Here is a 26,220-nt window from a genome sequence, read left to right as displayed (position 1 = left end):
ATTCGGTGACTGGGGTAATCGGGATGGATGTGTCAGAGGCAGTGTGGTTGGCGCAGGATAGAGCAGGGTTTAGGGCTGTTGTGCATAGGGTCGCTGAGTCGCAAACGGCTCGACGGCACATAACAAGAACAACAAGACTTCCAATACAAATATGATCAGGAGAGTTGATAGTGGGCATTGTTGACTAGTTCCTTTCTCAAAGGGAATGCCTTTAATCTTCCCCTATTGAGAATAATGTTGGCTCTCGGGTTTGCATATATACTTTTTACTATGTTGAGGAAATTCCCCTCTAAACCTATTTTGTTGGATGTTTTAGCCAGGAAAGGGCGTTGGATTTTGTCAAAGGCATTTTCTGCATCAATTGATAGGATAATGCAATTCTAGTTTTTTCTTTTGTTAATGTGATTAATTAAACTGATTGTTTTTCTTATGTTGAACCAACCTTGCATACCTGTTTTGAATCCCACTTGATCATGTTGAATTTTTTTTTAATGTACTGTTTGATTCTATTGGCCAGGATTTTATTCAGGATTTTTGACCTATGTTCATGAGAGATATTGGCCTATAATTTTCCGTTTTGATCGTGTCTTTACTGGCTTTAGAATCAAGGATATGTTTGGTTCATAGACTGAGTCTGGGAGAATTGCATCTTTTTCTGTTTTCTGAAATAGTTTATGTAAAATTGGTGACAATTCTTCTCTGAATGTTTGATAAAATTCATTTGTAAAACCATCTGACCCAGGGCTTTTTTTGGCTGGAAGTTGTTTTATTATCTTTTCAATTTCTTCTTTTGTAAAGGGTCTGTTCAGGTGTTCAATTTTGTTTGGTGTCAGTTTAGGTAGGTTGTGAATTTCTAAGTATTTGTCCATTTCCTCTCAGTTTTCATATTTGTTTGAGTATTGTTTTCATAATATTCCATTGTTAGCCTTTTTATTTTAGTTGGTTCTGTTGTGACATTGCCCGTTTCATCTTTTATTTGGATTATTTGTGTCTTTTTCTTCTTTTCTTTTGTTAATTTTGATAGTGCTTTGTTGATTTTATTGACCTTTTCAAAGAATCAACTCCTGGGTTTGTTGACAGTTTCAATTGTTTTCCTCTTTTCTATTTCATTTATTTCTGCCTGAATTTTTTTATAATTTCAGGGTTTTAGGGGGTGTCACGTTTTCTGGCTGTTCTTTTTCAATTAGTTGAAGATGTTGGGCTAGAAAATCAATGGTCATTTTTTTTTCCTGTCTTTTAATGTGTTTTCTTATTGCTATCAATTTTACTGTAGTTACTGCTTTGACTCTTTCCCAGAGGTTTTGGTAAGGTGTATTTTCATTGTCATTTGTTTCAAGAAACTTTTTTATTTCCTTTTTTATTTCTTCTAGTACCCATTTATGTTCAAGCAAGGTGTTGTTCAGCTTCCAAATGTATAGTTTTTTCTTCTATATCCTCTTGTTATTAATTTCTAATTTTGTGTCATTGTGGTCTGAGAAAATGTTTTGTATTATTTCTATTTTTTTTAATTTATTGTGACGTAAATTGTGATCTATTCTGGAGAACATTGCATGCACATTGGAGAAGGTATCCTGTGCTTTTTTTTTGTGCATTAGCCTATAAATATGTATGAGATCAAGTTGGTTTATTGTTCTAGCCATTTTTTAATAATCTTCAGCAGTATTTTGTTTGCATGTGATATTAATAATAGTATTTGATACTTCCCATACTCAATTAAGTCACCTTTCTTAGGAATGAGAACAAATGTGTTTCTCATCTAGTCAGTTTACCAGTCTTCCAAATTTCCTGGCATAAACTGGTGGGCATGTCTAGGGCTACATCTGTTAGTTGAAACATGTCAGTTGGTACCCTTCCAAAAATGCCCAAATTCCAGGTCAGTGCTTCTCTAAAATAATACGTCCAGAAAGGAAGGGATGGTGTTATCAAAAGACCAACTTTTGATATTAGGGATCAAGAGGAGACATCGCTGTGACATTGACATTCACATCTGAGATGTTACCCTGCCATGCTAGCCTTGGGTCTTGACTGGAATGCTTCAGTGCTCACCAGGACCCCATCCTGCCACTCTACCTCAGGCTTCAGTTCAATCCAGAAGCATGACTTTCACCTGCCTGATTTGCCACTACAGGTGCAACACCAATCTGTTAGTTTGTTGTGTGGGGAGAATGATCTGCATATTGATAATTACTTTCTAAATTAAGTATCTATGTTCTTGCTTTTTTATCATTACTCTTATATGTACAGCACTTGTCTCTTCATCTGCTGTGCTGAGATTTAATACTAAAGGTATGCCACTGTTGAGTTAAATGTTAGAAGAATCACCAATGGAGGACAGGTTTTAATAGCGATCCCAGATTAAGACAGACTAGGAAGCAGGATTGGTCATCCATTTCTTAAGTAGCAGCTTCTGAAAAACTCTATGAACAACAGAGAACATGAAACTAATTCATATTGCTTTGGGTCATTCCAGTCACACTGTATTCGGAGACTTTTTCTTTCTTTTGCCATGGAGAGTATACACTCAGTTACGCAACTAAAAGTCTCCCCTTGGTTGTGAAACCACTGTCAGCACACTGCCTCCTTCCTTGCCTTTCCTGACACCTTAAACTTGTATCACATCCTTATTCCTCAGTACACAGTAATCAATTTGCTTTCCTTTAAGAAGAACACAATTGAAGCTTAAGGACAAGGATCTTTTCTGGTTTTCCTTTTAATAATTTTTTTTAAATTGTGATTTTTACAAAAATTTACAGAAAAGTTAGGTTTCCATTTGTTGCACATTTTACCCCTTCTCTCTCCCTTCCCCCTCCCCCAGTTCACTTTAAAAAAATACTCATTCATTGTTGCACAATTACCTCCTACCCACCAATCCTCTTTGCAATGTACCTCTTTTTCTGAGGTGTTGTCATACATATAATGCCTAAACATATATTCCTTTTTTTATGTTAGCATTTTTTTATTAAATTTTATTCATTTTAATGAACATTTACAGAGATTTGGGGTTTTCATTCATTCATTGTTGCACTGTTTTCTCCACCCTCATTCCCAGTTCGTTCTTCTTCCCCCCCATGTCTGTTTTAATTGTCCAATTGCCACAGTGCTTGTCAAAGCCAGTTCTGATTAATCTCCTTTGTCAGTGTGTCCCTTGCCATTCCCTATCACTCCTCCCTGAGAGAGACTTCACCCTGATTCATAAGGAAAAGGGGATGGCGTATTCTCTTAGCTACTTCCTGCTGAAAAGGGACGCTGTGGGTTTCAGGGTGAATGTCTTCTCTCACTAAAGGGCCCCCTTGGCAGTAGGAAACACATAGACTATTATGGAGATTGATTTTGGAATTTAGATGCACTGTTATCAATTGTGCTTAGCCGTACATGTTCATATCCTTGAAGATGTATCATGGAAGTGTTGCAGCCTAGAAGATACAAATTTAACTAACAAGTTAAAAGTGCATGAGTCAAAAATTGAAAAGCAATAATAAATATATATTCCTTTTAAATAGTTTTCCTTCATCTGTTCCAATGTAATGTTTATTATCTCTGCACTCTTATCCTATTCTTTTCCCACCCACCCCCATGTCAAACCTGCTTTATAACAGTGGTGCTATTCAGTATTTGTCCTTTTGTGACTGAGATAGTTGCCTAGGTATAATGTCCTCCAGGGTCACCCATATTTTATTAGGGTTTTTTTCAGTGCTTCATACTATTCCATGGAATGAATATAGCATAGATTTTCTATCCATTCTTTCGTTGATAGGCACTTGGGTTGCTTACATCTCTTTGTTATTGTAAACAATGCAACAATAAACATGAGTATGCATATATCTGCTTGGATACTGGTTCTGAGTTTCTTTGGGGTGTATTTCCCATAGTGGAATTGCTGGATCAAAAGGTATTTCTATTTCCAGCTTTTTTCAGAAAGAGCCAAACCACCTTCCATAGTGGTTGCACTGTTTTACAATCCCACCAGCCTCACCAGCATTTATTGTTTGCTACTCTATCAAACTTTGCTATTGTTGCCGGGGTGAGATGATATCTCATAGTTGTTTTAATCTGCATCTTTCTGAGAACTAAGGATTTTTAACATTTCTTCATATATTTGCTTGCCATTTTAAAATCTTCTTTGGTGAAGTATCTATTCATATCTTGTGCCCATTTGTGATTGGGTTGTTTACCTTTTCCTTGTTGAGGTGCTGGTTGTTGTGTTGTTGTTATGTGCCGTCGAGTCACTTGTGACTCATAGAGACCCTATGTACAACAGCCCTAAACCCTGCTTTATCCTGTGCCAATCGCACTGCCTCTGACACACCCATCCCGATTACCTCAGTCACTGAATCAATCCACCTCATAGAGGGCCTTCTCCTCTTGCGCCGTCCCTCCACCCTCCCAAGCATGATGTCCCTTTCCAAGGACCGGTCCCTCCTTGCAACATGTCCAAAGTATGTCACATGAAGCCCCAGAATCCTTGCCTCCAAGGAGCAGCCTGGTTTAACCCTTTCCATGATGAATCTGTTTGTTTTCTTGGCAGCCCATGGTACATTCAATACTCTTCTCTAGCACCACAGCTCAAAGGCATCAATTCTCCTTCTATCCTCCTTAGTCATTGTCCAACTCTCTGATGCATAACAAGTGATTGTGAAGACCATGGCCTGTATCAGACACACCTTAGTCTCCAGAGTGACACCATTGCTCTTTAGTACCCTGGAGAGGTCCCTGACAGCAGACTTTCCCACGGCAATATGGTTGTTGCTGTTTTTTTATTATTTCCTGGGTACTGGTTCAAAGAGTGTCTTCATCATCCATCCTGATGCTGGCAATTGGTCCAGACAATCTTTGTCTTCTTGACTTTGAGCCTCAATCCATACTAAAGGCTGCAATCCTTGACCCTCTGCAGCAATGCTTCAGGTCCTCCTCAGTTTCAGCAGGCAGGGTTGTGCCATCTGCATAACGCAGCTTGTTAATAGATCTTCCACCAATCCTGACGCCACACTTCTCCTCATAGAGTCCAGCCTCTCAGATAATCTGCTCTGCATACAGGTTGAAAAGGTATGGAGATAGGACACATCCCTGGGGCACACTCTTCCCAATTTTGAACCATATAGTGTTTCCTTGCTCTGTTCTGACAACTGCCTCTTGGTCCAAGTATAGGTTTCACATTAGCATGATCAAGTGTTCTGGGATTCCCATTCTTCTCAGAGTCAGCCACAGTTTGTTATGATTCACATAGTCAAACGCCTTTCCATAATCAATGAAACACAGATAGACCTTCTTCTGGTATTCCCTGCTTTCAGCTAAGATCCATCTAACATCAGCTACAACATCCCTAGTACCACGACCACTTCTAAACCCAGCCTGGACTTCTGGAAGTTCTCTGCTGATGAGGTACTGGAGTATTTTATAAATTTTAGATGAATCTCTTTAGATATATCATCACCAAATATTATTTCCCTATCTGTGGCTTTCCTTTTGACCTTGTTGGAGATGGGTTTAGGTGTGCATAGGTATTTCTTTCTATTTTGTTCTCTCCTGGTTGTGGGTTTTTCATTATGCTTGGAAGACTTCATACTGTGGATTAAGACTTCTAGAATTCTTCCAAGTTTTTCTCTAATGAAGTCTTTGATCTTACTCCTAGGTCCTTGATTCACCTTGAGTTGGGTTTTTTAATATATAATGTGAGGCATGGGGCTTGATTGATTTTTCTGCAGATGATTTTCCAATTTCACCAAAGAGAGGAGCAAACTGGGGGAGGGGGCCTAGGCAGGGAGAAAAGTGCAACAATGGATGAATGGAAATCCAAAATCTCTGTAAATGTTCATTAAAATTATTAAAATTTAAAAAAAGTTTTCATAAAAGCCTATCGTTTCCCCACTAAATTGATTTCATCTCCTTGTCAAAAATCAGTTGAACATAGGTAGATGAGCTGATTTCTGGATTCTCAATTCTTTTTTAAAAAAAAATTTATTTTATTAATTTTAATGAACATTTACAAAGATTTTGGATTTACATTCATTCATTGTTGCATTTTTCTCCCTGCCCACCCCTCACCCCCAGTTCGCTCTTCTCTTTGAAAAGTAAAAGAAAAATTCCTTCATTGGTATACAATCTCACTACCCTGAGTACACTCCACTATGCAACCTTCATTCTGTACTCTTGTCAAAACCATAATACCAAATCATATATCACTTTTAAACTGTTCTCTCCCTCATCTGTTTCAATGCAGTATACTTAATTTATCCAATTTTTCTCAGTCTTACACCAACCTTGATGTCAGTCCCATTCTAAAACAGTGTAACTATGCAGCATTTGTCTTTTTGTGACTGAGATATTTTACTCCGCATAATGTCCTCCAGGGTCACTTATTTTGAATAATATTGCATGAGTTCCTTGTTTTTCAATGCTGCGTAGTATTCCATTGTGTGAATATACCACAGAGTCTCTATCCATTCGTTTGTTGATGGGCACTTAGGCTGTTTCCAACTCTTTGCTATTGTGAACAAATCCACGATAAACATGGGTGTGCATATATCTGCCTGGGTGGCAGTTATGGTTTCTTTAGGGTATATTCCCAGTAGAGGAATTGCTGGGTCAAATGGTATTTCTATTTGCAACTTTTGAGAAAGCACCATACAGCCTTCCACAGTGGTTGCACCATTTTACACTCCCACCAACAGTGAAAAAGGGTTCCAGTTTCTCCACAACCTCTCCAGCATTTGTTACTTACTGTTCTGTTAAATTTTGCTGTTCTTATTGGGGTGAGATGATATGTCATAGTTGTTCTGATTTGCATCTCTCTTAGAGCTAGGAATTTTAAACATTTCTTCAGGTGCTTGTTGGCCATCTGAATGTCTTGTTTGGTGAAGTGTCTATTCATATCCTGTGCCCAATTTTCAATTGGGTTATTTACCTTTATCTTGTTGTGGTGCTCGAGTATTTTATAAATTCTAGATACAAGCCCCTTTGGATTCTCAATTCTATTCCACTGACCTATGTGTCTGTCATTGTAGCAGTACCACACTGTCTTGACCACCACGGCGGTATAGTATGATATGATATCAGAGTGTGACGCCTCTTACCTTATTTTTCTTTTTCAGGAGTGCTTTACTTATTCAGGGTCTCTTTTCAAATAAAAGGGTCCTTTTTTTTATTTCCAGCCACATTTTTTTAAGGTAAGAAACAGGAAATTAACTGAAGAAATAGTTATGGCCTTGGACTATGGAACATTACACTATAACACATTGATTGATTTAAAAGATGTAGAGCATCACTGTAAAGGTGTTCATCTTGTTGGCTTTTAAAAAGGAATGGACGCAGCATTAATGAGCATTCTCCAGAAAGGCTTTGCAGCACCTAACACACTGCTGGTACACAGTCTCAAATTTGGAGTCATTCCCATAATAGGGATCTTCTATAATACATTGTTTCTGTGGATCATAGCTTCCAAGTAGTTCAATTTTAGCTTTGCAGTTTTTAACTTGATTACCTTTCCTATTCAAATCTCTCAGATTGCTTTCATCCATACATAGTATATAATCAAATGTGGCAAAGTCTTCTTTGGTAACCTGCCGGGCAATGTGATTCATAGGAATACCATGCTTCTTCATGCAATTTTGCCCTCAATAATCAGGAGGGTTTCCTATTTCATAAGTAGATGTTGCTGCACTGTCTAGCCTCCACTTATCTGAAAGGTTTTGATCAGTGACAAGTTTTCTGAAAACTGCTTCTGCAATGGGTGATCTACAAATGTTACCTAGACATACAAACAGCACGGACTTCTGCGCCTGTTCTGCCATCTTCGCACACTTACAGCTTAAAAGTGAATTAGTCACCAGCCGGAACTGACTCTGCCCGTGGCGCATGCTCAATCTGCCAAGGATCCTTTTTTTAAAGGATATGCAGTGCTACTTTTAGGGTACACAGATGTCAAAATGTCTTGCCCTGTGCTTTCTCTAATTTTGTGTTATTGTTCCTTTTTAAGAAGAAAAAGTGTTTTTACTCTGAACCATTTAAAAATTATATGCCAGTTCTGAGGTCTAGCAGTATATTTGCAACACAAGAAAGACATTTGGGGGAGAAAAAGAGTTTAGTTTTCCCCCCTAATCTGTGATCAAACATATGCCGATGGCCAGACAAAAAGAAAAATAGGCTCAATGTTAAGAAGACAAAAATTCTCACCACTGGACCAATCAGTAGCATCAGGATGGAGGGCGAAGAAACTGAGATTGTTCACAGCTTCAGTTTGCTCAGCTCCACGGTCAACACTCTTGGCACCAGTAGCCAGGAAATAAAAAAACGTATTGCGATGGGAAAGTCTGTGGTTAGAGACCTCTCCAAAGTACTCAAGAGCAACGGTGTCTCTCTGGAGACTAAGGTGCGCCTGATACAGGCCATGGTTTTTGCAATCACTTGTTATGCATCAGAGAGTTGGACAATGACTAGGGAGGATAGAAGGAGAATTGATGCCTTTGATCTGTGGTGCTGGAGAAGAGTATTGAATGTACCATGGACTGCCAAGAAAACAAACAGATTCATCCTAGAGAGGATTAAACCAGGCTGCTCCTTGGAGGCAAGGATTCTGGGGCTTTGTCTGACATACTTTGGAAATGTTGTAAGGAGAGATAGGTCTTTAGAGAGGGACATCATGCTGGGTAGAGTGGAGGGACAGCGCAGGAGGGGAAGACCCTCTATGAGATGGATTGATTCAGTAACTGGGGTACTCGGGATGGGTTTGTCAGAGGCAATGAGATTGGCACAGGATAGAACACGGTTTAGGGCTGTTGCACATAGGGTCCCTATGAGTCGCAAACGACTCGACGGCACATAACAACAACAAATTGCAAAATGTATAAAATAATACACATCTGATGAGTATAAATGTGCAAAACACATATAGCACATTTACTGTGAAGCTCCAGGCCCAGTATTGCATTCTTTTTCTTGTCAGCACTCAATAAATACTGATTGATTGGTTGGTGGATGAATGGCCTACCTTTTTAGTCATGCTGAGATATTGAATTGCCTTGACATCTGTCCATTTTAGAGACACCTGCTTCTCTCAAGGCATCCAGTCAGGTTTGTCAATAATCTCCCAGCACTGCTAGGTTTTAGGTCAATGTTTGGTGATGCATTGCAGCGCTGAATTTCACTACTGTGTTGTTGTCCATAAAAATCTTTCTTGCATAGCATTTCTATGACAGGTAATCACCACGGAAATGTCATCTCTGCCATCAGCAATATTTATGGGGCATCACAAACTCCAATACACTCTATCTATTATGCCCTAGAGGCTCAAATGTTCTGTATTACATATGCCATTCCTGACTACAAAGATTTAGAAATTCTGAATACTATAAATTCAGAAAGATTTTTCTTTCTTAAGTAATCCAAATAGGGGAAGGTGGATGAAATGGGTGCTATAGAGATGAACAAATTTGACATATCTGTAAAACCTTTGATTAGGAAATATTTCCATTATTATTTTTTTTTACAAAAAGTCATATTTCATCTGAAGATCTCCTAAGCAGCAGGTCAAAGAAGAAGCTGTAAGAAAGATTGCCCTCCCTAGCTAGCTATTTCCACAATGATGTAAACTAATATTTCACCCTGGTGAGACTTAATATTTTAAAAATAGACAAACATTGTTCCTTTCTATCTCTGTACACTAATTCCTCCTGGATAATAAAATCCAAACGACTTTCAAAGACCTACTCTAATCTCTTTTCATGTGCACTTTGAGACTACCTCTTAAGCTGACATTAGCTTAATTTTGCTACTGGCAGCCAATTCTCTCTTTGGATTCAAACTAGAACACAGTGAAGTCTAACAAAGTAATTTTGTTAAAACCACTGAAGAAAAATCTTGTTTTTGATTTCTCTTTCTGTATACAAATTAGAAAACTCTTCATTGTTTAAATGTTCCCATTGTCTAAAAAAAAAAACCACCAAACCAGATATAATACAAATTGGAGGACTACAGGAAAAAATTGCAGATCATAAAATACCTATCATCTTACCACAGTGGACTGACTATTTCTACCTTGAAAGCTAATAGTGTGAATTACAGATAGGGAGTTTTTATAATCCTTGATTTGCAGCAATTCTTTGCTGATGCCTCACAACAAATCTCTCCTATTTTACATATGTAAAATACATATATAGTATGTGATACAAATGTGATGCTATGTTGATTCTTTAATATAAAATAATCCGTTTCCTTAATTGGAAAACATGTCTAACTAAAATTAAAACTCACAATTTGAAGATTTGTGTCAAGAATTTAAACATGGAGATAGACTGAGACTTTCCTGGGGTTATAGGTCCTTCTAACATCCTAATGGCCAAACAGGACAAAAGACATTGGGACACAGAGTTACAAAGAAAGACTTTTCTCAGGTTTCTGTGAGAGGGAGGGCTGACTTGAGACCTCCTGCACACAAGCTGCTTGAGCTGGCAGCCCTGATCTCTGATCTCGTGCCAATCCAGTGACAAAGGAAGGCATTAAGCTTCAGGAGAAAGGTACATAAGAAACTGCTTGAGTAGTGCACGTGATCTCATATCACTCAGCTACTTCATACATGAAGGAGGACTACTGAGTTGGGGACAGGATACTATATCAAGGTGAGATTCCTATATGGCTGCAATGCAGAACAGATAGAACCACAAGAACTTTGTTGTTGTTGTTGTTATGTGCCGTCGAGTCGCCTGCGACTCATAGCGACCCTATGTACAACAGCCCTAAACTCCGCTCTGTCCTGTGCCAATCGCACTGTCTCTGACACTCCCATCCCAATTATCCCAGTCACTGAATCAATCCACCTCATAGAGGGCCTTCCTCTCCTGCGTCGTCCCTCCACCCTCCCAAGCATGATGTCCCTCTCCAAGGACCGGTCTCTCCTCACTACATGTCCGAAGTAAGTTAGACGGAGCCTCAGAATCCTTGCCTCCAAGGAGCCACCCGGTTTAACCCTCTCCAGGACAAATCTATTTGTTTTCCTAGCAGTCCATGGTATTCTCAGTACTCTTCTCCAGCACCACAGCTCAAAGGCACCAGTTCTCCTTCTATCCTCCTTGGTCATTGTCCAACTCTCTGATGCATAACAGGTGATTGCGAAGACTATGGCCTGTATCAGACGCACCTTAGTCTCCAGAGAGACACCACTGCTCTTCAGCACTTTGGAGAGGTCCCTAACAGCAGAACTTTCCCATGGCAATGCGCCTTTTAATTTCCTGGCTGCTGGTGCCAAGACTGTTGACTATGGAGCCAAGCAAACTAAAGCTGTGTACAATCTCAATCTCTTCACCATCCATCCTGTTGAAAACCTATGTACATGAAAACCTATGTACAACAAGAACTTTAGGAAAGGCAAATTCTCCCAGAAAGGACTTACAGTAGAGTGAGTTGCTCACCCCATGGACTGAACATTTTAACTTGACGTCTAATCAGCAGCATCATGAAGACAACAATTTTCACTGACACAATAGAAATGGCCTAATACTTATCAAGAAAACCTGCACCCAATGTCAAGAAGACTGTGGGTAGCTTCAAACACTGTGAAAAAACAAACTAAGCCTTCTCCAAAAAAGGCAGAGAATATCAAAGACTTCTTGAATACCCCAGAGTCAAGAAGGAAGATGATATATGTTAATATGGAGACATTTGAACAGCTACAGACAAAAGTACAAATAATGGAAGAAACAATGGAAGCCACAAATAAAGGGAATAATCTAGAGGTAAAGAAGTAGGAAAAAAATCTATTGATTAAGAGATATTTAAACAGCTATGCAAGAAGGTGCAAATGATGGAAGAAACAATGGAAACCACTAAGAAAGCAAATGCTTCAGAGACAAGGAGCCAGAAGAAATATATTGATGAGGAGGAACTTGCACAACTACAGATACAAATGCAAAATATTTCCATTGAAACTATAGATAAAGAGGTAAAGAACTTAAAAAATCATCACAAGATTGAAAGGGTACAGCCAACACAGTACTGGAAATAATAGAATTGTATGAAAATGTAATCCAGAGTATTAAGACTGAAATGGCAGAAGTGTCCAACATTCTTGAAGGACAAAAAGGTAGAACAGAAGAGATGGAACAGAGAGTCGGTGAGCTGGAAGACAAGAACATATCAAAGAAAACATATTGTTGCTTGTTGTTAAATGCCGTCAAGTCACTAGGGACTCATAGTGACCTTATGTACAACCACCATAAACCCTGCTCTATGCTGTGCCAAACTCACTGTCTCTGACACACCTTCCCCCATTACCCCAATCACTGAATAAATCCATCTCATTGAGGGTCTTCCACTCCTGCACTATTCTTCCACCCTCCCAAGCATGACATCCCTCTCCAAAAATTAGTCCCTGCTTGCAACATGTCCAAAGTATGACAGACAAAGCTTCAGAATCCTTGTTTCTAAAGAGTAAACTGGTTTCACCCTCTCCAGGATGAGCCTGTTTGTTCTGCTAGCAGTTTATCATATATTCAGTACTCTTCTCCAACACCACAGCTCAAAGGCATCAATTCTCCTTCTATCATCCCTAGTCATTGTCCAGCTCTCTGATGCATAGCAAGTGATTGCAAAGACCATGACCTGGATCAAATGCACCTTAGTCTCCAGACTGAAATTGTTGCTTCTCAGTACTCTGGAGAGATCTCTGACAATAGACTTTCCCAATGCAATTTCCTGGCTGCTGGTGCCAAAAGTGTTGATTGTTGAGCCAAGCAAACTAAAGCTGTCAACAATCTCAATCTCTTCATCATCTATCAAAATAAAAAAAAAAAGAATAAACTATGCTCATTAGACATCGGAGAGTTAGACAGCGAATAGGGCTGATAGAAAGAGAATTGATGCCTTTGAGCTGTGGTGCTGGAGAAGAGTACTGGATATACTATGGACTGCTAGGAGAACAAACAGGTTTTTCCTGGAGAGGGTGAAGCCAGAATGCTCCCTGGAGTCAAGGATTCTAAAACTTCGCCTGACATACTTTGGGCATGTTGCAAGGAGGGACTGGTTCTTGGAGAGGGACATCATGTTTAGGAGAATGGAGGGACGGTGCAGGAGAGGAAGACCCTCGATGAGATGGATCGACTCTGTGAGTGGAGTGGTGGGAATGAATGTGTTGGCACAGGATAGAACAGTGTTTAGGGCTCTTGTACATAGGGTCGCTATGAGTCGCAAACGACTCGATGGCACATAACAACAACAACATGTCAATTGCAGGTTTTCAGGAGTATATTGCCAGAAGTTTCCTTCAAGGTGTCTCTTGGTGGACTCAGACCTCCAACCTTCACAGTTAGCAACTGAACTCATTAAGCACTTGTACCGTCCAGGAATGCAGTTCCATGAATTAGCAGCATGCATTTAATACACTGCATGGCACGTGGAGGGAACTATAAATAGTAGCTAGTATAATCATGAAACTCATTGAAGAACACAGAGCCAAGTTGAAGATTTTCCAGCTGGACATGAAACTAGGAGAACTGATACCAACGAGATAAATGAGTGACCTCACTAATTCATCCATCTTCCTCAGACATCCATTCATACTGTCCTTTGAGCTTCTGACAGAAAGTAAATAATATTTGGCTAGATATTACACTTCCTGGAAAGAATCTAGTGTCTGTATTTCTGCATAACTTATTTGAAGAGGACTAATATCCAAAAAGCTGCATATCCTCTCAAGACTCTGAATTTCTGGCTGTATTTGGCAGTCTTTATATACCATAGACTAGGCCATCTAAACTTGATCCCAATTTGTCTCTGATAAACTTTGCAGTTTGGGGCTTTACTCCCAGGTCTTTGATCCACCTTGAGTTGATTTTTGTGTATGGTGTGAGGTGTGGATTCCTGTTTCAGCTTTCTGCAGGTAGCAGTCCAGTTTTGCTAGCACCATTTGTTGAAGAGGTTGTCATTTCCAATGTTCATAGCAGCGTTATTCATCCTTGCAAGAACATGGAACCAGCCAAAATGTCCAACCACAAGTGAATGAGCTGAGAAATTATGTTCCACACAGTGGAACAACACACAACAGGCAGGAGCAATTAATTTTTAACTCTCTACCTAAATTTGGAGAAAATTATAATAAGTGAACCAACTCTGTCCCATAAGGATAAATAGTGTATAAAACTATTATTATAGAAAGAGATAACTAGTAAAACGTGCATGAGGATCTAAGAGGGGAGGAGGAAGTACAGAGGTAAGGGTGGGTGAGGGCCGTAACATAACGCCACACAATTTGATGTTGAAGGGAGGGGTGTGTGAAGGAAATGGGAATGATCTGGTGTCAAAAACAATGTACGCTCAGTCACAAAAAGACACATATTGCATAGTGCCACTGTTGTAGAATGGGATTGACATCAGGGTTGGTGTAAGACTGAGAAAAATTGGATAAATTATGTATACTGCATTGAAACAGATGAGGGAAAGAACAGTTTAAAAGCTATATATGAGTGAGTATTATGGTTATGACAAGAGTCCAGAATGAAAGTTGCATAGTGGAGTGTACTCAGGACAGGGAGATTGTACACCAATGAAGGAATTTTTCTTTTACTTTTAAAGAGAAGAGCGAACTGGGGTGGGAGGGGTAGACAGGGAGAAAAATGCAACAAGTGAATGGAAATCCAAAATCTCTGTAAATGTTCATTAAAATAAATTTTAAAAATTGTTTGTATACAGAATTTCTAAGTGGCTTATATGCATGAAGCAGAGTTGACCTATTAGGAAATTTGAGAGTTAGAAATTTAAATGCCTGGATCTGAAAGATGGAGAGCTTTCTCACTTCTCCAGAAAATATTGGATACTTGCTAGCAGCCCAAGAGGTTTCCCTAAGAAACTGCTTTGCCCTTGCTCATCCATCTAAATTACTAGTCTCTGGAGACCATAAAGTATGTATGTCAGCCACTGAGCCGTATTGGTCATCTCTGAATTTCAGTTCTAATGTTTCATATTTTCAGTGTTTTAAAAATAATAATTTTCAATATCCTGAACCAAAATAGAAATACGACAGGTCAGTCGTGCACAGTTACAATAACAGAATTTCATCCTCATCTACACTCCAGCCTTAAAGCACACATGATAAGTCCATAACACAAGCTTCACAAGTCTAGTAAGAAAGTAAGGAAACAATATTACTATATGAGCAACCAATGTTTTCATTAAGAATTGCTCATTGACTCTTGTCATGTAATTTTACTATTTATGACACCCTTCTTGTTGCTGTTCTGTGCTGTCAAGTGGCATATGACCCACGGTGACTCTATGAACAATGTCTCTGAATCTTGGCCTATCCTAGGTCAATCTCACCATCTCTTACACACTCGACATCATTAAAATAATCACTGTCAGTTTTTCCCATCCAGGGTCTTCCTCTACTTCACTGACACTCTACCTTCCTAAGCATGATACTCTTCTCCAAGGATGGATCTTTTCTAGTCACATTCCCAAAGTATGTGAGATGGAGCTTCAAAATGTTTGTGTCTAGAAGCAACTTGGTTTCAATCTTCCCAGGGCAGACCTATTTGTTCTCTTTGAAATCCATGGCATGTTCAATACTCTTCTCCAGCACCACAACTCAAAGGCATCAATTCTTCTTTCATCTATATTCATTTTTCAGTCCTTAGATGTATAGCAAGCAACTGAGAAGACCATGGCCTGGATCAAGTATACTTTAGTCTCTATACTAACATAATTGCTTTTTTTTAATTTTTTTTTAATTTAGGTTGTTTATTTTTCATTTCAATGAACATCTACAGAGATTTTGGGATTCTGGAGAGATCTTTGACAGCAGATTTTCCCAGTGCAGCTCATCGTTTTATTTCCTGACTGCTGGTGCCAAGAGTCTTGCTTGTGAGTCCAAGCAAGGTGAAATCACCAACTTCAATCCTTTCTCAAATCTATCATGATCCTGCCTACGCGAAACCACTGGAGCTGACTTATTTCACTTGTTGTTGTTCTTAGGTGCTGTTGAGTCAATTACGACCCCTAGTGACCCTATGAACAACAGATATGAGCCATGTCCTGTCCTGTGCCACCCTCACACTTCCTGACACAAGAGCCCATTGCAGCAGTCACTATGTCAATTCATCTGGTTGAGCATCTTTCTCTCTTTCATTGACCCTATGCCTTTCCAAGCATCATGTCCCTCTCCAAGAAACAGCCTCTCCTAGCAACATGCCTGAAGCATGTGAAGCAAAACTGTATCATCTCTCCCTCCCAGGAGCAGGTTAGCTGCACTTTCTCCAAATCATATTTGTTTATCCTTTTGACAGTACCTGAGATATTCACTACTCTTCTCAAACACCATAATGCAAAGACATTCATTCTTTTGTCATGTTTATTCATCTCCTGCTTTCAGATGCATAGTAAATTATCAGAAAGACCATGGCGTGAATCAGACACAACTTAGTCCTCAAACTGACACCATTGCTCCTCAATAATTTGGAGAAACACCTGACTTAAGGCTTTCCCAGTGCAATGTATCTACTGATTTCCTGACAGTTGGTACCAAGGATGATGATTGTGTATCCAAGTAGGATGAAGTTGTTGACTATTTCAATCTTTTCTCCATCTATCATGATGTTGCCTATTTGTCCAGTGTTAAGAATTTTTGTTTTCTTGACATTGAGATGCAATCCATATTGAAGGCTGTACACTTTGATTTTCTGAAACAGACATTTCAAGTCCTCACTTTCAACAAGTCAAATAATAGGTATTATTGTCATTCAAAATATACATTACATAGTATTTTGTTACTGTAATTCAGAATATACATCGCAAAGCATTCAACAATTTCTATGTGTAAGAATCAGTGACATCTATTGCATTCTCATAGCCCAATATTCTCATCCTCCTTTTCTGGGTTGCTCCTTCCCCACGAATATAAAATTCCTATCTAATCTCCACCTCTACTCTATATGCGTTCTTCTGTAGAGTCAGGAAACCAAAAGAGGACTTGCATTAGGTAAATGTGCTGTTATGGATCTCTCCAGATTGCTAAGGAGCAATGATGTCAGTCTAGATACAAAGGTGTACCTAATCCAGGCCATGGTCTTTCAAATTACTTGTTATGACTCAGAAAGTTGGACAGTGACTAAGGATGACAGAAGAAGAATAGATGCCTTCAAGTTGTGGTGCTGGATAAGAATCTTGAACATACCATGGACTGACAAGAAAACAAATTGGTCTGTCTTGAAGAGGGTGAAGTCAAGTCACTCCTTGGAGGGTAGGATTTTGAAGCTCCACCTCACTAACTTTAGGCATGTAGTCAGGGGTGATCGGTCCTTGGAGAAGGACATCATGGTTGGAAGGGTGGATGGACAGTGCAGGAGAGGAAGACCCAGATGAGATGGATTGATACAGTCACTGGGGCAATGGGGGTTGGTTTGTCAGAATTAGTGAGACTGGCTCAGAAAAGGGAAGGGTTCAGAGCTGCTGTACATAGGGTTGCTACATATCGCAGGCATCAATGGCACTTAACAACAATGGCATACTATGGCAGGTGTAGAAGCAGGAGTAGCATTCACTTCCTAAACAACATGCCTCCAGAAACTCTATGATCTTTGATAATTGTCGATAGTTGTAGAGGAAGTTCAGGCCTTTTGTTCACAGGGTCACTATGAGTCATGCTTGACTTGAAGACAATCAACAATAACAACAGCAACAATCTTCACCTGTGAGATTCCTGTCTAATCTTTCAAGTTGCTGTTGTCAGTTTGGCCCTGTACAGCAAAATCTAGACAAAATATAATACTAAAGGCATGCTTTCTTTAATAGTTATGCTAAACTACTGTTTGGTTTTAAGAAGACATCAGGGGAATTTCTGGTTAAAGATCATCTTAGGACAGGAGTTTTGAGGATTCATTTAACTTCCATGACTTCAAAAACCTCATATCTAAAAGATATTTAAAGTTCTTTTCTCTATTTGACCCACTTGATCAAGAATCTTCTACAGAATCATTGATTGAAACACCCAGTAAGGCAGTTGGACACCAGGTGTGGTGTATAGCAACAGTAATAATCTCTAAGAGCCTGGAGCAATCTCTAAGGTGCTTTCCCTAAACTGAGCACCAAAGGACAATCTCTAAATACACAAACACACACACACTCACACCTGATTTTAAGATGACTAGAAATGCATTGAAAAAGTATGAAGACAGGACACATTTCTGTCATACACCCTTCCCAATTTTGAACCACGAAATGTTTCCTTGCTCTGTTCTGACGACTGCCTCCTGGTCCTAGTATGTTGTTGTTTGTTGTTACGTGCTGTCGAGTCACTTGCGACTCATAGCAACTCTATGTACAATAGTCCTAAACTCTGCTCTGTTCTGTGCCAATCATACTATCTCCAATACACCCATCCCGATTACCCTAGTTACTGAATCAATCCACCTCATAGAGGGCCTTCCTCTCCTGTTCTGTCCCTCCTCCACTCTCCCAAGCATGATGTCCCTCACCAAGGACTGGTCCATCCTTACAACATGTCCAAAGTATGTCAGATGAAGCCTCAGAATCCTTGCCTCCAAGGAGCCGCCTGGTTTAACCCTCTCTAGGATGAACCTGTTTGTTTTCTTAGCAGTCCATGATACATTCAATATTCTTCTCCAGCACCACAGCTCAAAGGCATCAATTCTCCTTCTATCCTCCCTTGTCATTGTCCAACTCTGACACATAACAAGTGATTGCAAAAACCATGGCCTATATCAAAACACCTTAGTCTCCAGAGAGACACCATTGCTTTTCAGTACCCTGGAGAGGTCCCTAATAGCAGACTTTCCCATCATAATATGTCTTTTAATTCCATGGCTGCTGTTGCCAAGAGTATTTTCGCAAAAACACAATCAGGTGTTCTAGGATTCCCATTCTTCTCAGAGTCAGCCACAGTTTGTTGTGATCCACACAGCCAAATGCCTTTGCATAGTCAATGAAACACAGATAGACATTCCTCTGGTATTCTCTGCTTGGAGCCAAGATCCATCTAGCATTAGGTATAATATCCTTAGTACCACAGCCTCTTCTAAACCCAGTCTGTACTTCATGAAGTTCTCTGCTGATGTGCTGTTCCAGTTTTGGATAATCTTTAGCAGAATCTTGCTTTCACCTGATATCAATAATATTGTTCAATTTTTTCTGCACTCTGTTGGGTCACTTTTCTGTAGAATGGGAACAAATATAGATTTCGTCCAGTCAGTAGGCCAGATGGTTGTCCTCCTGACTTCTTGGCAAAACTTGGTGAGTACATCCAGGGCAGCATCTGTTTGTCAAATATGGCAGTTGGTATGTCATCAATTTCTGAGGCCTTGTTTTTTGCCAATTCTTTCAGAGCAGATTGAACTTCTTCCTTCTTCACCATAGGCTCTTGCTCATACATTGTTTCATGAAATTCTTTTGTGTCCCCCAGTTCCTTTTGGTACAATGACTCTGAATACTCTTACTATCTTCTTTTACTGCTTCCTGGATTGTTTAACATTTTGCCCAAAGCATCTGTCAAATACCTCTCCAAAGTACTGAAGAGCAACGATGTCAGTCTGGAGGCTAAGATGCGCTTGATACAGGCCATAGTTCTTGCATTTACTGACTATGAATCAGAGAGCTGGACATTGACTAGGGAATAATAGAAAGAGAATTGATGCCTTTGAGCTTTGGTGCTGGAGAAGAGTATTAAATACACCATGGACTGCTAGAACAAACATTTTCATCCTAGAGAGGATCAGACCATGGACTATGCTGCTCCTTGGAGAAAAGGATTCTGAAAATTCATCTGACATACTTTGGACATGTTACAAGGAGGGACCAGTCCTTGGAGAAGGACGTCAGACATTTATTATTATGCGGGAGAAAGATGGGAAATCTCTTCCTATGTGATTAACTGCCTCGGAGCTCTGGTGGCTTAGTGGTAAAAATTGCACCTCCAGCCTAACGGCAGTTCAAATACACCAGCTCTTACATAGGGCAAAGAAGGACATTTTTCTGCTGTGCAACTTATAGCTTTTGAAAATGCCTTGGAGGGTCAGCCATGAATGGATTCTGACTCAATGGTACATAACAACAATAACAACCACAGACATTTATAGGAGTAAAAGCATCAAAAGAAATATCTTCCCCAAACAACTATGAGATATCATCTCACCCCAGTAAGAATAACAAAATTTAACAGAACAGCAAACATCAAATGCTGGCAAGGTTGTGGAGAAACTAGAACCGATTTTCGCCATTGGTGGGAGTATAAAATGGTGCAACCACTATGGAAAGCTGTATGGTGCTTTCTCAAAAAGTTGTAAATAGAAATACTGGAAATATACCCTGAAGAAACCATAATCGCCACCCAAGCGATATATGCACACCCATGTTTATTGCTGCTTTGTTTGCAATAGCAAAGGGCTGGAAACAACCCAAGTGCCCATCAACAAATGACTGGATAGAGAAGCTCTGGAATACTGTGCTGCATTGAAAAACAAGGACGTCATGAAATATTATGCAAAATGGATGACCCTGGAGGACATTATGCTGAGTGAACTATCTCAGTCACAAAAGGACAAATATTGCATAGGGCCACTTTACAACATGTAAAATGGGAGTGACATCAGGGTTGAGGGAAGACAGAGAAGGAGGGGAGGAATGATGTATACTGCATTGAAACAGATAAGGGAGAGAATTGTTTAAAAGGGATATATGATTGGGTATTATTATTATGACAGGAGTCCAGAATGAAGGCTGCACAGTAGAGTGGACTTGGGGGGGAGGGATTGCATAACAGTCAAAGAATTTTTCTTTTACTTTTCAAGGAGAAGAGCAAACTGTGGGGGAGGGGTGGGCAGGGAGAAAAGTGCAACAATGAATGAATGAAAACCCTAAATCTCTGTAAACTTCCATTAAAAATTTTTTTAAAAATTATAATTAAAAAAAATGCCTTCCCACATCTTATCTGTCTGTCTCAATCAGGTGTTTTCATATTATGGCAACTTGTATGTCTTGCCATGCCTGATCTAACATCCTTTTGGATTCATACCAAAGTCAAGTTCCCCTTGTCCCTTCCCCACACCTCCAGATGTCAACCATACTTTAGCAAAGATATCATGCTCCTCTGAATTAATCTAGTACACTCAGTGGCTTCCCCTTCAAGTAATGCCAAAATATGTTGCTTATCTGCCTGTTCAGATATGCTTCTGCCAGACACCGTCCAGTCCTTCTGATCCCACAGCAAAGAAATCATTTGTTTATGGAGAAAATTAGTCACACATCCCATTCGTCCTCTGTTGATTTAGGCAATTGGAGAACAATCTCTGGGCCTTGAATGGTCAAATGCAAGCTGTTAAGACACCAAGCCCTATGAAACAAACTAGGAGGGACAACAGACATATTAAAATACCATTAGTTATCTGAGCTATTCCATGAAACAATGACCGTAAGCCTCCAAACCAAGAATCCAAATTCCATAATATTTTAAAATATAAGCAGCTGGTGGCGTAGTGGTAAACTTTACTGCAATCCTAAAGGCATGTAGTCCAAATCCACCAGCTGCTCCACAGAAGAATGATGAGCAGTCTCCTCCCATGCAATTTTCTGCCTCTCGAAGCCCACTGACTCAACAGCACACAATAACAAGAAGAAGTAGCCTCAGCAGCTACTCTTTTTGTTGTTGTTGTTGTTGTTGTCGTCATTGTTAATATATATCATACAATTTTTCCATTTCACATTTTTTCAGATGAACAATTTCATTAATAACACTTACATGAAAAATTATGAGTAACATTGAGAAGAGTGGGAATCCCAGAACACTTATTTGTGCTCCTGATAAATCTACACCTAGATCAAGAAGCTGTTGTCCAAATAAAGCAAGGTTGAAACATAGCATGGTTGAAAAGTCAAGAAAGATGCACATGAGGCTTGTACCCATTTTCCATACACCTATTCTATCTGTATTCTGAGCAAATAACTTGTGGAGCTGGACACGATGAATAGGAATGTGGCATCAGGATCAGAGGAAAACTCATCAACAACCTGTACTATGCATTACTTAGCAACCTTGCTTGCTGAAAATGAGGAAGACATTAAATATTTGCTGCAGAATATCAAGAACTACAGCCTTCAATGTGGATTACATCTCAATATCAAGGAAACAAAGGTCCTCATCACAGGACCAATGGTCAACACCATCATAGATGGAGAAAGGATTGAAGCTACCAATGATTTCCTCTTGCTTGGACCAAGAATCAACATCCTTGGTAAAAATAGTCAGGATATTATAAGCTGTATTGCATTGGGAAAATCTGCTGTCAAGGACCTCATCAAAATAATTAAGAACAATGATGCCAGTTTGAACACTAAGGTGTTCCTGATTCAAGCCATAGTCTTATTGATCACCTGCTGTGTGTCAGAGAATAAGGATGGCAGAAGAGGAAGTGTTGCCTTTGAGTTGTGATGCTGGAGAAGAATACTGAATATCTTGTAGATTGTCAAAAGAATAAACAGATTTGTCTTGGGGAAAGTGCAGCCAGAGTGCTCCTTGGAAGCAAAGATGATAAGTTTTGTCTTTCACCTATAGACATGAAGCTAGTCATGGCTCTATCTTGGAAAGTGATATCATGCTTGGAAAGGTTGAGGGTCACCAGAATAAAGGAAGACTCCTAAGAAGATAGATTGACATGATGACTTCAGCAATGAGCTCAAGTGTGTTAGAGATGATGAGCATGGCACAAGACAGGGCAGGCTTCAGGTCTATTGTTAATAGCTATGAGTTGGACTTCACTCGAAAGCACTTAGCAACAATAGCAATAATAACATTAATCAGATGCTCAACCTTACCTTTAATCAATAAGATTTTATTACTATAAACCAAATATCAGTATTTCACACAAAATAAAAACTCCCCCTTTTCTCACCTCCCTTCTACTCCTGGTAATCACTGATAAACTTTGGTTTCTATACATTTGCCTTTTCCTGTCTTGTGTATTGTGATTAAGTGTAGCTTTATGAAGTTAGTAAGTTTTCCAATCAAACATTCATACACATTTTGTTTTATGACATTAAGTACAATACACACAAACAACTAGACTCTTGCTATTTGCTTCTTATTTCCATTAATATTTATATCCTTTTATTTCCTGGGAGGTAGGGAGCTCTAGCGTACTGGTCTGTTGGGAGTTGCATTGCTGACCCAAAAGCAGAACCTTTCTGGTGATTCAAATTCACCAGCAGCTCTGCAGGAGAAAGATGGGCAACATTCTCCCAAGCAATTTACAGCCTCCCTAAACCCACTGAAGAGTCAGCTTGCGTTGGTTGCCACATGACTGTAATAAATTTGAGCTCAACTTTTATCTACTTTCTGAGCTTTTACCCCTGAGAAAACGCTGTATTTTTAATCTAATAGTCACCTGTATTTCATTCCAGGCTAGGTTTTTACCATTGCCATTTTTGCTGTGTTTCTTATTCTCTTCTTTCTGTTTACCATGATTCGTCCACTTTACTTTGGTGTCTCTGTGTGAAGGACTTCACTTCAAATTTCTTGTGGTTTTGGTCTTGTTTTTACAAATTCTCTAAGTTCCTTCTTTACTGCAAAGGATGTGATTTCTCCTTCATATGAGAAATCAGAGCTTAATCTGTTTCCTCTTTGTAGGTGGCTCTTTGTTTTTCCTCGCGCTGCTTTTAGTATTCTATCCTTATCTTTTAATATGGAGAATTTGACAATGATATGTCTTAATGTTTTTTTCCTTTTGAGCCTACTCTATTCTCTATCTGCTGTGCTTCTTGGATTTCCCCTTCTTCAAAATACCTTGGAAGGTTTTTTCTAGTACCTCTTCCACAACTTTCCCAACAACTTCTCTGTCACTCCCATGTTCTGGAATTCCAATCACATATACATTCTTCATTTTCATGTCATTCCACATATTATAATATTTTCTTTATGTATAATCTCTGATTTTTCTTCTAGTATGTCTCTATTGAGACTCTTGTTTTCCAGTTCACTGAATCTTTATATTCCATCTCTTCAGTTCTACTTTTTTGTCCCAACAGAGTGTTGGACACCTCTGCCATTTTGGTCTTAATATTCTGGATTGCATTTCCATGCTTTTCTGTTATTTCCAGTACTGTATTAACTGTACCCTCTCTGTTTTGTGATGATTTTTTAAGTTCTTGTAGCTTTTTATCTATAGCATCAATTCTTTCTTCCATCTTTTGCATTAGTAGCTTGTCAAGTTGTTCCTCGTCAATGTATTTCTTCTGGATTACTGTCTCTGGTATTTGCTCTCCTAATGGCTTCTATTGTTTCTTCCATCATTTGCATCTTCATCTGTAGCTGTTCAAATTCCACATCAACATTTCTTCTGGTTCTCTCTATCTGGGGTATTCAGTGGGTCTGATTTTTAGGAGAACGGTTATTTTGTTTTTTCATGATGACTGAGGCAAACTCCTGCTTTCTTGATATTATGTGAGTCTTTTCTTAGTAGATTTTATGCATGGAATCATTTTGTGAAGGTTCTGTATATTTATTTATGCTCTCCTCTTGAGTCTTGGGCCTGGAGCAGGCGGACTGTTGCCCTCCAGAACCCACAGCTCCACCCAGCCTTTTCCATTTGAGCTTAAGAAATCCCACATGATGTAGCTAGACATCCATGTTCAGGACCAAAGTATCTGTGATATTCGTGTTCCTGGTGCCAGACAGTCGAGTAGCAGCAGCAGTCTCCAAGTGTTGGAGCAGGGTCTTCAGGCAGTGGTGCAGTGGTCTATTGCTACAGGAAGGAGTGAGGTCCAAGACACACTGGAACTGCAGCCCCTCAATCTGTCAAGCAGTGATCTGTTGCAGCTGGAGTGTGAGTGCACCTGGGTTGGCTGTAGATTTTAGCAGATGCCAGGAAAGCTGTGGTGGGAAGACACTCCAGACTCTAACCATGCCATACAGGTCTTGGCATCTTGCAGCGGAGCAATGACAAGGTATGCAAGAGCATGACCCAACAGTGACCCATAATTGTTCTCCTGGTCCCTTTACACAGCCCTGGGTCCCATGAGGATGAAAGTAGAAGCTGCCAGCCCTCTTATGAATCCCAGCATCCTTCTGCTGTGTCAAATGATCAAAGCAAGTCCTAAGACCAAGTCAGTTCATGGGGAGGGGAAATGTATCAGGGAAGAAGAAACCTTCTGATATAAAGCAAGAATAGCAAACACAAGAGACAACTATTAAAAGGACTATGTGTGTTGCAGAAATTATTCTGTTATATGAGCCCTAAAAAGACCTGGCTCAGAATTGTAAAGCTGGACAAAGCTTGTAAAAGTCATCTAATGACTGAGATTCTTAATGCAAAGTATTGCCAAAATATGCCCCATCCTTCTTCCTCAAAGGAAAGCAAGACTCAGAAGGGTAATTGCCATTATCCCGTTACTGAGAGGCAGGGCTACACTCCAAAGTCCTGAAACAGCCTTGAATATAAGCATGAGCTCACAATCCCAGCCCTTCAAACACAGGAGAGCAGTTCTAACTACATAAACCTCGCCTACACTGTTTCATTTCCATAGGAAATCTGTAACTGTGATTCTGCAGCAAGCTATGAGGAATCTTTGAGTGAAAATAAAAAATTTTTTTAATTAATTTTAATGAAAGTTTACAGAGACTTGGGATGGCATTCATTCATTGTTGCGCTTTTCTCTCTGGCCACCCCTCTCGCACAATTCACTCTTCTCTTTGAAAATTAAAAGAAAAATTATTTCATTGTTATACAATCTCTCCCCACAAGTTCACTCCACTGCGCAGCCTTCATTCTGGACTCATGTCATGACAATAATTCCTAATCAAATATCCCCTTTAAACAGCTCCCTCAGGATGCATTAATTATCCCCTCTTTCTCAGTCTTACCTCAACCCCAATGCCAGTTCTGTTTTACAACAGTGTAAATAGTCATCTTTTTGTGACTGAGATATTTCACTCATCATATCAAATCTTAAAGTTGATATTCTGAGAAGCCTTTTTTAGTAGAAAGAATCCAATGTAAAGAGTTGTCTGAAAAAAAACAGGGTCTTGGAATATCCAGATGGAGCCAGAGAGAAGTGTGGTTGTTAGATGCCCTCCAGTCAATTGTGGCCTCTGTGAAAAATGGATCTGAACTTAGTCCTCGTGTGCCATCCTCACTATTTGAGATATGCTGGAGCTCGTTGTTGTAGTCACCATGTAAATCCATCTTGTTGTATTCCTCTCTTACACTGACCCCTCCACCCCTCTAAGAATGATGTCTA

General features: G+C 39.5%; 1 protein-coding gene and 1 pseudogene across 2 annotated transcripts in view; one reads left to right on the top strand and one right to left on the bottom strand.

Annotated features, from left to right (window-relative positions):
* Positions 1 to 26,220, top strand: part of PCSK2 (proprotein convertase subtilisin/kexin type 2) — a 649,727-nt gene that overhangs the window by 466,610 nt on the left and 156,897 nt on the right. The window lies entirely within an intron of this gene.
* LOC102873367 lies at positions 7,311 to 7,787 on the bottom strand (annotated as a pseudogene).

The sequence above is a fragment of the Elephantulus edwardii genome, unplaced genomic scaffold (genome assembly GCF_000299155.1).
Source record: "Elephantulus edwardii isolate Elephantulus edwardi_28Jun2011 unplaced genomic scaffold, EleEdw1.0 scaffold00366, whole genome shotgun sequence".
In the NCBI taxonomy this organism is placed as follows: domain Eukaryota; kingdom Metazoa; phylum Chordata; class Mammalia; order Macroscelidea; family Macroscelididae; genus Elephantulus; species Elephantulus edwardii.
This window is presented reverse-complemented; position numbering and strand designations above follow the sequence as displayed.